Genomic DNA, 11373 nt, shown 5'->3' with positions numbered 1-11373 from the left:
TACAAAGCAAATGCACATTACAGTAGGACAATGTATCCAAGTCAGAGAAACCTCTGGGAATGGCGAAAGCTAGTCAGGACAAGAGGGCCCAGAGCCCTGGGGAGGACTCTTCAAAGACCTAAGGGGAGAGGGACTTTCTCCTTTGGGAGTCAGGAGCTGAACGCAGGAAGGGAAGAGGGCCAGCCAGAGCCTGCAAAGGAGTGCTCAGGGGCCAGTGGCCAGAGGTGTGATAGGGAAGCAGCTAGGATAAGCAGATGCAGCCTAGCATCCAACCCCGACACACAGAATTGCTGACACCCAGACTTGGAGCCAGAGACTTTTCCCTGAGGCCCCCAAAGGAAGGGAGAATTCAGAGAAGAGGTGAGAGGAGGCATGGCCAGGCCCAGGTCCCTCCCAGCCCAGTCCAGCCCAGCCTTAGGGCCTGTGAATAAAGACCAACTCATACCAAGACGGCCCAGGTTTCTTGCAAATCTGTAACTTCCTTAAAGTTAGCTATTTTTGTTACTCCTTGTAGTCGTTGAGGCAGCTCAACTAGTAAAATGAATAAGCGTTTAAAGCAAAGAAAGGAGGAGGTGCAAGGGGGATTGATTAGTTACTTATTTCAACGCTGGCCTGGGGAGTAGGGAAGGTATGTGTGTGTTGGGACTGGGGTGGGGGAGGATATGGCCGCACCCTGGGAGCCTGTGGGAAGAGATCAGGAAGCCAGCCCCGTCCCAGTGGAGGTGTGAAAGCTGGATGGGGCCGGGGTGGAGGTAGGGGTGGGGTGAGAGCCCTGACCTGGGCCGCTCCGCGAGCCCCCGAGGGAGTACTGGGGCTTTTAAAAAACCACTTTGCTTTGTAGTCAGAGGTGTAGGAACTGACTGCTATGGGCAGGGGGGACTGTGGGAAATAGTTCTGCCCCTCCCCTCAGGGCTCCCACCGTCCCTCCTCCATCACTGTACGCTCATTGTCTGTTCTCTGTGGGTCTCCCCTGCCAGACGTGAGCGGCCCGGGAGCAGGCACTGTGTCCGATTCACCTCTTTCTGCCTCACAATGTGGCCCAGCGTGGGGCCTGACACTTGGAAGTTTCTCAAAGAGTTACTTGTTGGATGAATGAACAAATGAATGCTTTCTCCGAACTACTCTGAACTCTAGATGGGATTTAGGATTTACAAAGAAGGAAAGGCCTGATTGCAGCTCTGGATTCCTTACATCACTTAACCAGCCATTCGTGTGCCTCCGGGATTCAAGGGGGTGGTGAACCCCTAAGGTTTGGTTTCTGTTTATGTGCATTTTCCTGGGGATAAGATTCTACATGATTTATCAGGTTTTCAAAGAGGCATCTGTCCCCCGCAAAGAATGAGTAATCATTGAGAAAGTGGTTCCAGGTTCGAAATTTTATGTAAGTTTTCTCAGCATTGATTTCTCTTAACAAAATTATTTTTCTTATCAACACTACTGTTTTCTGTCTGTCTATAATCTCTTGAGCTTATTTTGTAATATCAGAATCATCCGTTCACCTAAGTTATGTAACAAGATGCCGATGGGGGCCAGGACAGGCTACCCCAAAATATGGCAACTTGACTTATTAAATATTTATCTTAAGCTGAAGGATTTTTTTTAAGTTATTTATTTATTTATTTGATAGAGCAAGAGAGCACAAGCAGGGGGAACAGTAGAGAGGGAGAAGCAGGCTCCCCGCCAAGCAGGGAGCCTGATGCGGGGCTCGATCCCAGAACCCTGGGATTATGACCTGAGCCGAAGGCAGACGCTTAACCATCTGAGCCACCGAGGTGCCCCAAAGATTTTATTTTTAAGTATTCTCTACACCCAATGTGGGGCTCAAACCTACAACCTGGAGATCGAGAGTCACAGGCTCTATGGACTGAGCCAGCCAGGTGCTCCTAGCTGAAGGAATTTTTTTTAAAAGCCACAGAAGCTGTTGGGTCACTCTGACCTCCCCCACCCCAACCTTCTGCCCTGAAACAGGTCGTAAAACTCCCCTGTGAGCGGTACCCTCCCCATACCAGGAGGAAGCAGGACATTCTTGTTACCAGGGACAGAGAATTTAGGGCTGAGAAGGCTGTGTAAACAAGCCTTGTTAAATTAACCCTTACCTTCCTAGTTACTTCTTCACCATTTACTACCCCTAGCCCAAACCCCCTTGTCAGTTCTTCACAAATTTTTATTTCCCTAAAAGGTATAAAAGCTTTCTGCTCTGGTCCCTTCTTCAGGTCTTCATTCTCTTGGAAGGCTCCCATGTACATGTAAAATTTTTTTTGAAAACATTATTCTTTCCTCCTGTTAATCTGTCTTTGTCAGTTTCATTGTCTGACCAAGTCAGGGACCCTGTGAATGTCGAGGGAAACTTTTTCCTCCCCTACAATACCATCACCTTTGTAATCTCCCAGAACCTCCCCTTTGTCACCTCTGCTAAGGCACCCTTAATTGGTTTCTCTTACACTCGGGGTTTTGCAGGTGGGAAGACAGCATGGAGCGGGTGTGGGGCTGTTGTAAGTGAGACCTCCAGGGCAGAGGCAGAACCAGGAAGACAGCTTTTGAGATACTCAGCTACCTAATCCAATTCTCCTTGCACACTCAGCAGCCTTCCCTCCCTCTGCGTAACAATGGAAGGAAAAGAGGAAGTGGGGGAAAAATAAGGTCCTGTAATTGAGTTAGAAGGGGTAATTACCAGGACGCTGCAGCAGAGGGAAAGTACCTTCTTAAAGACAAGCCTAGGAGGCTGAGTGGAGAAATAGTAACAAAATATTTGCTTGTGCAGGGAAACAAAAAAATAAAACTTCAGTGCCGAATTGGCCAGACACTGGAGAAACCTGAGGTAGGCAGCAAGGACTGGGCTACAGTAGATTCACGGGAAGAGAGAAAGCTCCAAGCCAGGCGGGGGTTTTGCCGCAGCTGCTGTGCCCTGATACTGAATATCGGTGCCATGAGGGAGGGATGAGTCAGTCCCAGCAGATCCCAGTTTAGGATTAAAGAACTAGTCGAAGGCACTTGGCAAACACCTTCCCGTGACAGGGCTAGTGACCGTTCTAAAGTGGGATCCCAGCCGCACACCGGCCACCAAGGAGGTCCTGGACCTGCTGGAAGGGATCATTTGCATGGAGACTGAGTGAGGTGCTGTTTTCCCTTCCTCTCCCCGGAAGTTCCCGCCAGATTTGCCACCCTTTGTTTCATTTCATTGCGTTGTCTTAAAACCAGGGTTGGCTTAGAGCGGAAGGCAAAGGGGGAAGTGCCCGATTATGGTTGTCGCCTCTTGCTACAGGAGGCAGGGAAGGGCGTTTTGAAACGAGAATTCTTGGTCATGGGTGTGGCTGTACGTGCATCCTGCACCTTGATGTCTCATGCGAGAGAGCGAGGCGTCGTGTGGGGATCAGGCCAACTGTGGGCTGGTCTCTTTGAGGAAGGTAAGGTCCGCCACCCCATCCTGACATTTCGAGGCAGTTGAAAGGATAGCAGGATCAGATTGCATCACTCCGCCTAAGTCTGTGTAGAAACAGAAAATGACCCAGAGCACATATTGGACCGCTGTGTGAGCTGTCCGTTCACGGTGGCTGAGCAGCCCCTGGAACAGCATGTCAGAGAAAGAGCCCCGTTTGGGGGAGGAAGTTTGTGATAGGTGACTTGGATTAGATGGTTTTGTGTTTGTTTTGAGGCAAGATATATACGTCCTGAAATTTGCCATCTTAACTGTTTTTTTCTAAAGATTTCATTTGTAAATAGTCTTGACACCCAACGCAGGGTTAGGGCTCAGACTCGCAACCCTGAGATCAAGAGTCATGTGCTTTACCATTTGAGCCAGCCAGGCCCCCCTTAACCGTTTTTAAAATATACAAATACAATGACACTTTGAAAACCACAATGTTGTACAACTAGCACTACTATTTCCAAAATTTTTTCATCACTCTAAACAGAACGTCTGTACTCATTTGTGTGCTTATTTTTGTGTGTTTTTTTTAAGATTTTATTTATTTATTTGACAGAGAGAGACAGTGAGAGAGGGAACATAGCAGGGGGAGTGGGAGAAGCAGGCCTCCCACCCAGCAGGGAGCCCGATGCGGAGCTCGATCCCAGAACCCCAGGACTATGACCTGAGCCGAAAAGGCCGACGCTTAATGACTGAGCCACACAGGTGCTCCTGTGGTTATTGTTTAAATAACTTTTTGTCTAGAAGATGTCAGTCTCTGCTGGTAGGTGGAGTCAGGTCAAGTTATACAGAGTCACCAGATTTCTTCGCCTCAGTTTCTTTTGTCACAGGATTGCTGTGAGGTCTTTTATGTGTAAACAGCATTGCTACTTTCCTTCTACATGTGCACAGCTACTTTGACAAAGTAGAAATTATATCAAACTATCCAAAACTTAGTGCTTAACCCTACAACCCTTTCACCTACTTTCAGTTCAATTCAATGAATCATCAAGTTGGGTAGGAATCATCTGGGCTTTTTTTCTTAGTGTTAACTAGGGTCATTTATGCCACTGCAGTCTTCTGGTGGTTCAGCTGGAGCTGGATGGTATAATATGGGCTCAATCGTATGTTGGGAGCTGGCTATGGGCTTGGGTGGTATATTTCCAGCATATAACCTGGGCAGTAGGGTTCCAAAAGCAGCAAGAGAGAAAGGTTAAGACCCCTCTGTGCAAACGGTTTTCAAGATACAATCTGGCTGCAATCTGACTCATCATTTGCTAATGTCCCATAGTCCAAGGCAAGTCACATGGCCAAAGCCAGAGTCTATGTGGAGGGGAGGGGACTTAATGAAATCTGGATACATCCAGTGTGTTTCTTTGGGTCCTTAATTGCAACAACATACGGGCATCAACATTTTGCATTTTGCTTTCCCCCTTAACAGTGTATCTCTTTTCCAAGTTGATATAATTATCATAATTACATTTGTAATGACTACACAATAGTCAAAGGACTGCCAAAACGTGCCTAATCATTATTACTTTATTTTTTTGTGGTTTGTTTTAATTTGCACTGTTACAAATAAATCATTAAGCTCTTCCTCCTCCACGGCTGCTGCTGCCTTCTTCTGCTCCTGGTACTACTCGTGTGTTCCTTCGGTGCAGACCTGGTACCTCCTTTGTGAAGCAGCCCCTGAGGAGACTCCAGCACTCTCCATGGCCAACCAAAGGCCAGGGAAGGAGTCAAGGCTGAGAACAACGATCATATTAATTTGAAGGTGGTGGGCAGGACGGTTCTGGGTGCAGTGTAAGATTAAGAGGTATACAGCCCTTAGTAAACTCATGAAAGCCTATTGTGAACAGCAGGGTTTGTCTATGAGGCAGATCAGATTCTGATTTGATGGGCAGCCCATCAATAAAACAGACACACCTGCACATTTGGAAATGGGGGATGAAGACACCATAGATGTGTTCCAGCCGCAGATGGGAGAGTGTGTACTACAAAGGGAACCTGAGGGGCCCTGGCTGGCTCGCTCAGTAGAGCACATGACTCTTGATCTCGGGGTTCTGAGTTTGAGCCCCAACTCTATGTTGGGTGTAGAGATTACTTAAAAATAAAATCTTAAAAAAAAAGGGGGGGAGAACCTTCTACTTTATACTAGAACTCTGTTCCTCCAGACCAAGAAGACATTCTCAATGAGAAAATCAAAATTTGGTTCCATCACATCCCGAAAAAAGTATAGTTTTCTCTATTCGCTCATTTTCCCCTTCCCCATTCCTTTATGGTATATAAAGTAATTGTGCATGTGCACAAGCACATTACATTTTTTTAAAACTAAATGGCCGGGGCACCTGGGTGGCTCAGATGGTTAGGCGTCTGCCTCCGGCTCGGGTCATGATCCCAGGGTCCTGGGATCGGCCCACATTGGGCTCCCTGCTCGGCGGGAGGCCTGCTTCTCCCTCTCCCACTCCCCCTGCTTGTGTTCCCTCTCTTGCTGTGTCTCTCTCTGTCAAATAAATAAAATCTTTAAAAAAAAAAAACTAAACGGCCAATGGTATGTTTTGATGCACATCAAATGGATATGGGATGGGGGAAAATACTGGTTCTATGAAAATACCCCCTTTCTCCATTAATGGCGTGCTCATTCAGCTCTGATCTTTATATTCCAGTAAGGTATTTTGCTCTCACTGTTTAACAAAAAAAGGACAGCATAAAAATCCTTGCATTCTTTGTTCGATTGGAGAATTTTTAATGTTTTTCATTTATCATTGTAAAACCAAGGACAATTTTATAACTTTTTTGTACATAGCTGTTACATGTGGGACACTTTTTTTTTAAAGATTATTTATTTATTTATTTGACAGAGAGAGCGAGCGAGCGAGCACAGGCAAGGGGAGAAGGAGAGGGAGAAGCAGGCTCCCTGCTGAGCAAGGAGCCCAAAGTGGGGCTCGATCCCAGGACCCTGGGATCATGACCTGAGCCGAAGACAGACGCTCGATGACTGAGCCACCTGGGCACTCTGTCCTAGTTACTCTAAAGGAAATGAAACCTAGATAGTTGTCCCTTCAAGTCAAGTGTCTTGTTTAAATTTCTTGTTCTTTAAAAAAGAATATCATTAAACAGATATTTATTGAGTATTATTGAGTACCTACTATGTGTAAGGAATTATTCATGAGTGCTAAGGACACCTGTTTACTTAGATTTTTTTCGGGAGAAACTCAGACAAACGTGAATATATGATACTAACTATGGAGAGAAAGTGGGGAAGGGAGATTAGATCCTAAAGAGAAGTGGGTGGGGGATGGGTTTGCTATTTTAGTTCTGCTTAGAAAATGCTTTGGGGAGCACCTGGCTGGTTCAGTCAGTAGAGCATCCAATTTTTGATCTCTGGGTCATGAATTTGAGCCCCACAGTGGGGGTAGACATTACTTTTAAAAAATAGCTTAAACAAATAAAGGGAACCTTTTTTTAATTATTATTTTTTAAAAGATTTTATTTATTTGACAGAAAGAGAGAGCACAAGCAGGGGGAGCGGCAGGCAGAGCAGGGAGCCCGACATGGAACTTGATTCCAGGACGCCAGGATCATGACCTGAGCCGAAGGCAGATACTTAACAGACTGAGCCACCCAGGCACCCCTTATTATTATTTTTTAAAAGATTTTATTTATTTGAGAGAGAGAGAGAGCACAGATGGAGAGGGAAAAGCAGACTCCCCGTTGAGCAGCGAGCCTGACATGGGACTCGATCCCAGGACCGTGAGATTATGACCTGATCTGAAATCAAGAGTCAGAGGCTTAAAGGACTGAACCACCCAGGCACCCCGCACCATTTTTTAAAGTAAGCTCTACACCCAACGTGGGGCTTGAACTCTTTACCCAAGATCAAGAGTTGCATGCTTTACTGACTGAGCCAGCCAGGGACCCCTGTAGTTGTTTATCCTGACCCCTTCAATCTTTTGCACTTTAGGTTTTGAGCTGTAATTGCTATTTTCTGTTGCTCTAGGGTATATGTGTGTGCGGGGAGAGAGATTAAGTGGCACATACCACACACAAACATGGGTAGGATCACACTTGGACATATACATGTTTCCTGTTGTGAAAAAAAAATTGGGAATAAAATACCTGGAATCATAAGGTATTTATGATATACAGAATCAGAATCTATCTTTATACAGAAGAAACCAAATATTTTTAATTCAGGAACTTAGGTCAGTATTTCTCTGAGTAGTGGCTGTATCTTGGCTCTGAAGAGGGATAAAAGGTTCCTTCGCAGGGGCCCATCTGGGTATGTGTGGTTCTGACCCTGTGCTATGTGCTCTGCTTGGTTGGGCGCACTCTTGGGCCCTGACCAGGAGGTGGGGCCACTTTTGGCAAGAAGAGCCCCAGGCTTGGGCTCTTGTGTCTATTTTTTTCTTTTAATTTTTTTTTAAAGATTTTTTTTTTAAATGTATTTGACAGAGAGAGAAAGCACAAGCATGGGAGCACCAGGCAGAGGGAGAAGCCGACTCCCTGCTGAGCCAGGAGCCCAATGTGGGGCTCGATGCTAGGACCCTGGGATCATGACCTGAGCTGAAGGCAGATGCTTAACTGACTGAGCCACCTAGGTGCCCCTTTTTGTGTCTATATCTACTTTCCTTTTTTTTTGGTTTAAGATTTTCTTTATCTATTTATTTTAGAGAGAATGAATAAGCAGGGGGAGGAGCAGAGGGAGAGGGACAAGCAGACTCCTCGCTGAGCGCAGAGCCCAACGGGGGGCTCTATCCAACGACCCTGAGATCTCGGCCTGAGCCAGAATCAAGAGTTGGACGCTTAACCGACTGAGCCACCCAGATGCCCCTATTTCTACTTACTTTTTCTTTTTTTCTTTTTTTAAAGATTTTATTTATTTATTTATTTAATTGACAGAGAGAGAGAGAGAGAGAGAATACAAACACGGGGGAGTGGGAGAGGGAGAAGCAGGCTTCCTGCAGAGCAGGGAGCCCAATGCGGGGCTCGATCCCAGGACCCCGGGATCATGACCTGAGCCAAAGGCAGTCGCTTAACGACTGAGCCACCCAGGCGCCCTCTATTTCTACTTTCTACAGTGTCCCTGACCCATAGTATGTCTGTCTGCCCCATGAGAAAATGTTTCATTCATTCATTAATTAATGTATTTATGCATCTGTTTTATCAAATAATTTGTCTATTCATTTGGGCATGTATTTATTTGTTATTGCATTCATTCATTCAGTACACATTTATTAAGGTCAAGGTTTATGCCAGAGGGAATCAATGATCACTAATTAGAGACCTAAGTGGGTGCCCAGGGAAAGGTCCTGGTCTCCAGACCTGCAGTTGGTGGTGGTGTGTAAATTGAGATCCTGGCAATGTACTGATCAACGCTTCTTGGTCCATTAACTTTGAACAAAAAACTCTTGTTTTACCACTCCAAAACCAAAATGTGCTGACTGAACCTTCTTTACCAGGAAAATGGTATTACATTTCTCTTTGTGATAGGAAAGGTTAGAACAACAGTATGTGACCTATAGCTCTGGGCACTGATTCTGCACTATGTCAGCTGTGAAAAAACAGATATCCCTGCATTCCTTTTTTGGCAAGTGTGTGTACCTTTGTGCTTTTAAAGGATGAGGGGCATTTTTTTAAAAAAAGCAAAATTCAGACTCCCTGTCCTTAAGGAGTTTATAATCCAGCTGGAGTAATAAGGCAAGTCCAACCAGAGTTATAGATCATAGAACTAAAGAATGTTTTTTACTGAAGGCTGGCATCCAGTCTGAAATTCCCTACCAAGGTGGAACTCTCCCTACAAAGTATACTGTAAATAGTCTTTTCAGCTTTGTACCAACACTTCTCTGGTGAAGAGCCTACTATTAATTTGTTTTTATTTTTATTTTTAATTATTATTGTGTTTTTATATTGGAAAGTAATATGTGCTTAATGTAACACATTGAAGCACTATGGCAGAGTATAAAAGTAAAAAGCTAAACTTCACCTGAAATCTCCCATCTTCCCATCTGATAAGGAGTGTTACAGGATGGTGAGGATGGTTATTTTATATATGTGTACTAACATATAAGTATTTTCACCCCATACTTTCTATTGTAATCTATTTTTAAAATTAGATAACATCTAAAAAGATTAGATAACATCTGTACCATATAAAAATCAAATGGTATAAAAGAATATACAATGAAGAGGGCAACCCTTTTGGGTCCCCTTCCTCTTCGGGAGCTTTGTACTATCACTTTACTGTCGCTTAATAAACTTCGCTTTGCTGCCCACCACTCTTCCTCTGGTCTCTCTTCATTCTTTGAAGCAGAAAGCGGTGTGACCAAGAACCTGACCAAGAGCTGTGGGCACCAAAGGGGGGGAAAAAAAAGAATATACAATGAAGAAAAAAAAAAAGAAAGTCTGGGCGCCTGAGTGGCTCAGATGGTTAAGCATCTGCCTTCGGCTCAGGTCATGATCCCAGGGTCCGGGGATCGAGTCCCACATTGGGCTCTCTGCTCAGCGGGGAGCCTGTTTCTCCCTCTGCCTCTCTCTGTCTCTCATGCCTCTCTCTCTCTCTCTCTCTGTGTGTGTCTCTCATGAATAAATAAAAAAAAAATCTTAAAAAAAAAAAAAAAGAAAGTCTTCTCTCCTTCTATCTGCATCCCTCTCCTTCCAGCCCTCACTTCTCCCCAGAGGTAACCGCTATTAAGTGTAGCCTTCCAGAGATATGCACACATGTTAATTTCTTTTTATTAAAGTAAGCTCTAGGGGCGCCTGGGTGGCTCAGTCAGTTAAGCGGCTGCCTTCGGCTCAGGTCGTGATCCCAGGGTCCTGGGATCGAGCCTCACATCGGGCTCCCTGCTTAGCAGGGAGCCTGCTTCTCCCCTGCCTGCCGTTCCCCCTGCTTGTGCTTGCTCTCTGTCTCTCTCTCTCGTTCTGTGTCAAATAAATTAATAAAAAATATTAAAAAAAAAAGTAAGCTCTACACCCAATGTGGGGCTTGAACTCACAATCCTGAGATCTAGTCACATGTTCTACTGACTAAGCCAGCCAGGTGTCCCTTAATATTCTTTTTTTAAACATAAGTATTAACATACAATATACAATATTTTCCCTGTAACAACATATCTTAGACATTATACCATATCATTACTTAAAGGTGTTTTACCATCCTTTGAATAGGTGCATAGCCATTTCATTGTACAGATATAATTTATTAAATCTATCAATTTATGAATATTTTGGTGTTTCCAACCTTTTGTGATTACAAACAAGGCTGCAATGAATAACTTTGGCTATACACCTTTTTTCATGTATGTAGGCAAATTTGTAAGATAAATACCTAAAAGCAGAACTTCCGGACCAAAGGGCAGGTGCATTTGTGATTTTGATAGACACTGCCAGTTGCTCTCAGTAAAGACTGTATTCATTTGCATTCTTTTCTTCAATTATGAGAGTAGATTTTCCCCATGCAGTTACCAGGATATTAATGACTTTTTATTTTATTTATTTATTTTTAAAAGATTTTATTTATTTATTTTAGGGATAGAGAGCGCCCATGTGCACCCACAAGCAGGGGAGAGGAGAAGAGGAACAGAGGGAGAGGGACCAGCAGACTCTGCGCTGAGTGCGGCTCCATCCCAGGACCCTGAGATCGTGGCCCGAGCTGAAATCAAGAGTTGGACACTTAACTGACTGAGCCACCCAGCGCCCTGGATATTAATGACTTTTTAAAAAAGCTTTTGCCAATTTGCTAGATCAAAAATAATTACCCCTAGCTGTTTTCATTTGTACTTCTTTTTATTATGAATGAAGTTGAGCATCCTTTTATATATATGAGGGCCATTTGTATTTATTTTCCTGTGTGTGGTCTGTTTATATCCTTTACCTATATATTTTCTTCTTTTTGTTGCTTTTCTTGTCAATATTTAGACTTTATTTTTTTTTTAAGATTTTATTTTATTTATTTGACAGAGAGATAGAGA

General features: G+C 44.3%; 1 long non-coding RNA gene across 1 annotated transcript; it reads left to right on the top strand.

The window, feature by feature from the left end:
- The first annotated feature begins 3156 nt into the window (after positions 1–3156).
- On the top strand, positions 3157–11220 carry LOC141373965 (uncharacterized). The gene is made up of 2 exons (XR_012380425.1): positions 3157–3404; positions 10932–11220. It is a non-coding gene; the product is annotated as an uncharacterized lncRNA (long non-coding RNA).
- Positions 11221–11373: the final 153 nt, after the last annotated feature.

This window comes from Callorhinus ursinus, unplaced genomic scaffold, assembly GCF_003265705.2.
Source record: "Callorhinus ursinus isolate GAN/ISIS: 27379988/994484 unplaced genomic scaffold, GSC_fseal_2.0 scaffold1, whole genome shotgun sequence".
In the NCBI taxonomy this organism is placed as follows: Eukaryota; Metazoa; Chordata; class Mammalia; order Carnivora; family Otariidae; genus Callorhinus; species Callorhinus ursinus.
The sequence above is the reverse complement of the archived record's forward strand: the minus strand, read 5'-3'. Positions and strand labels throughout refer to the sequence as shown.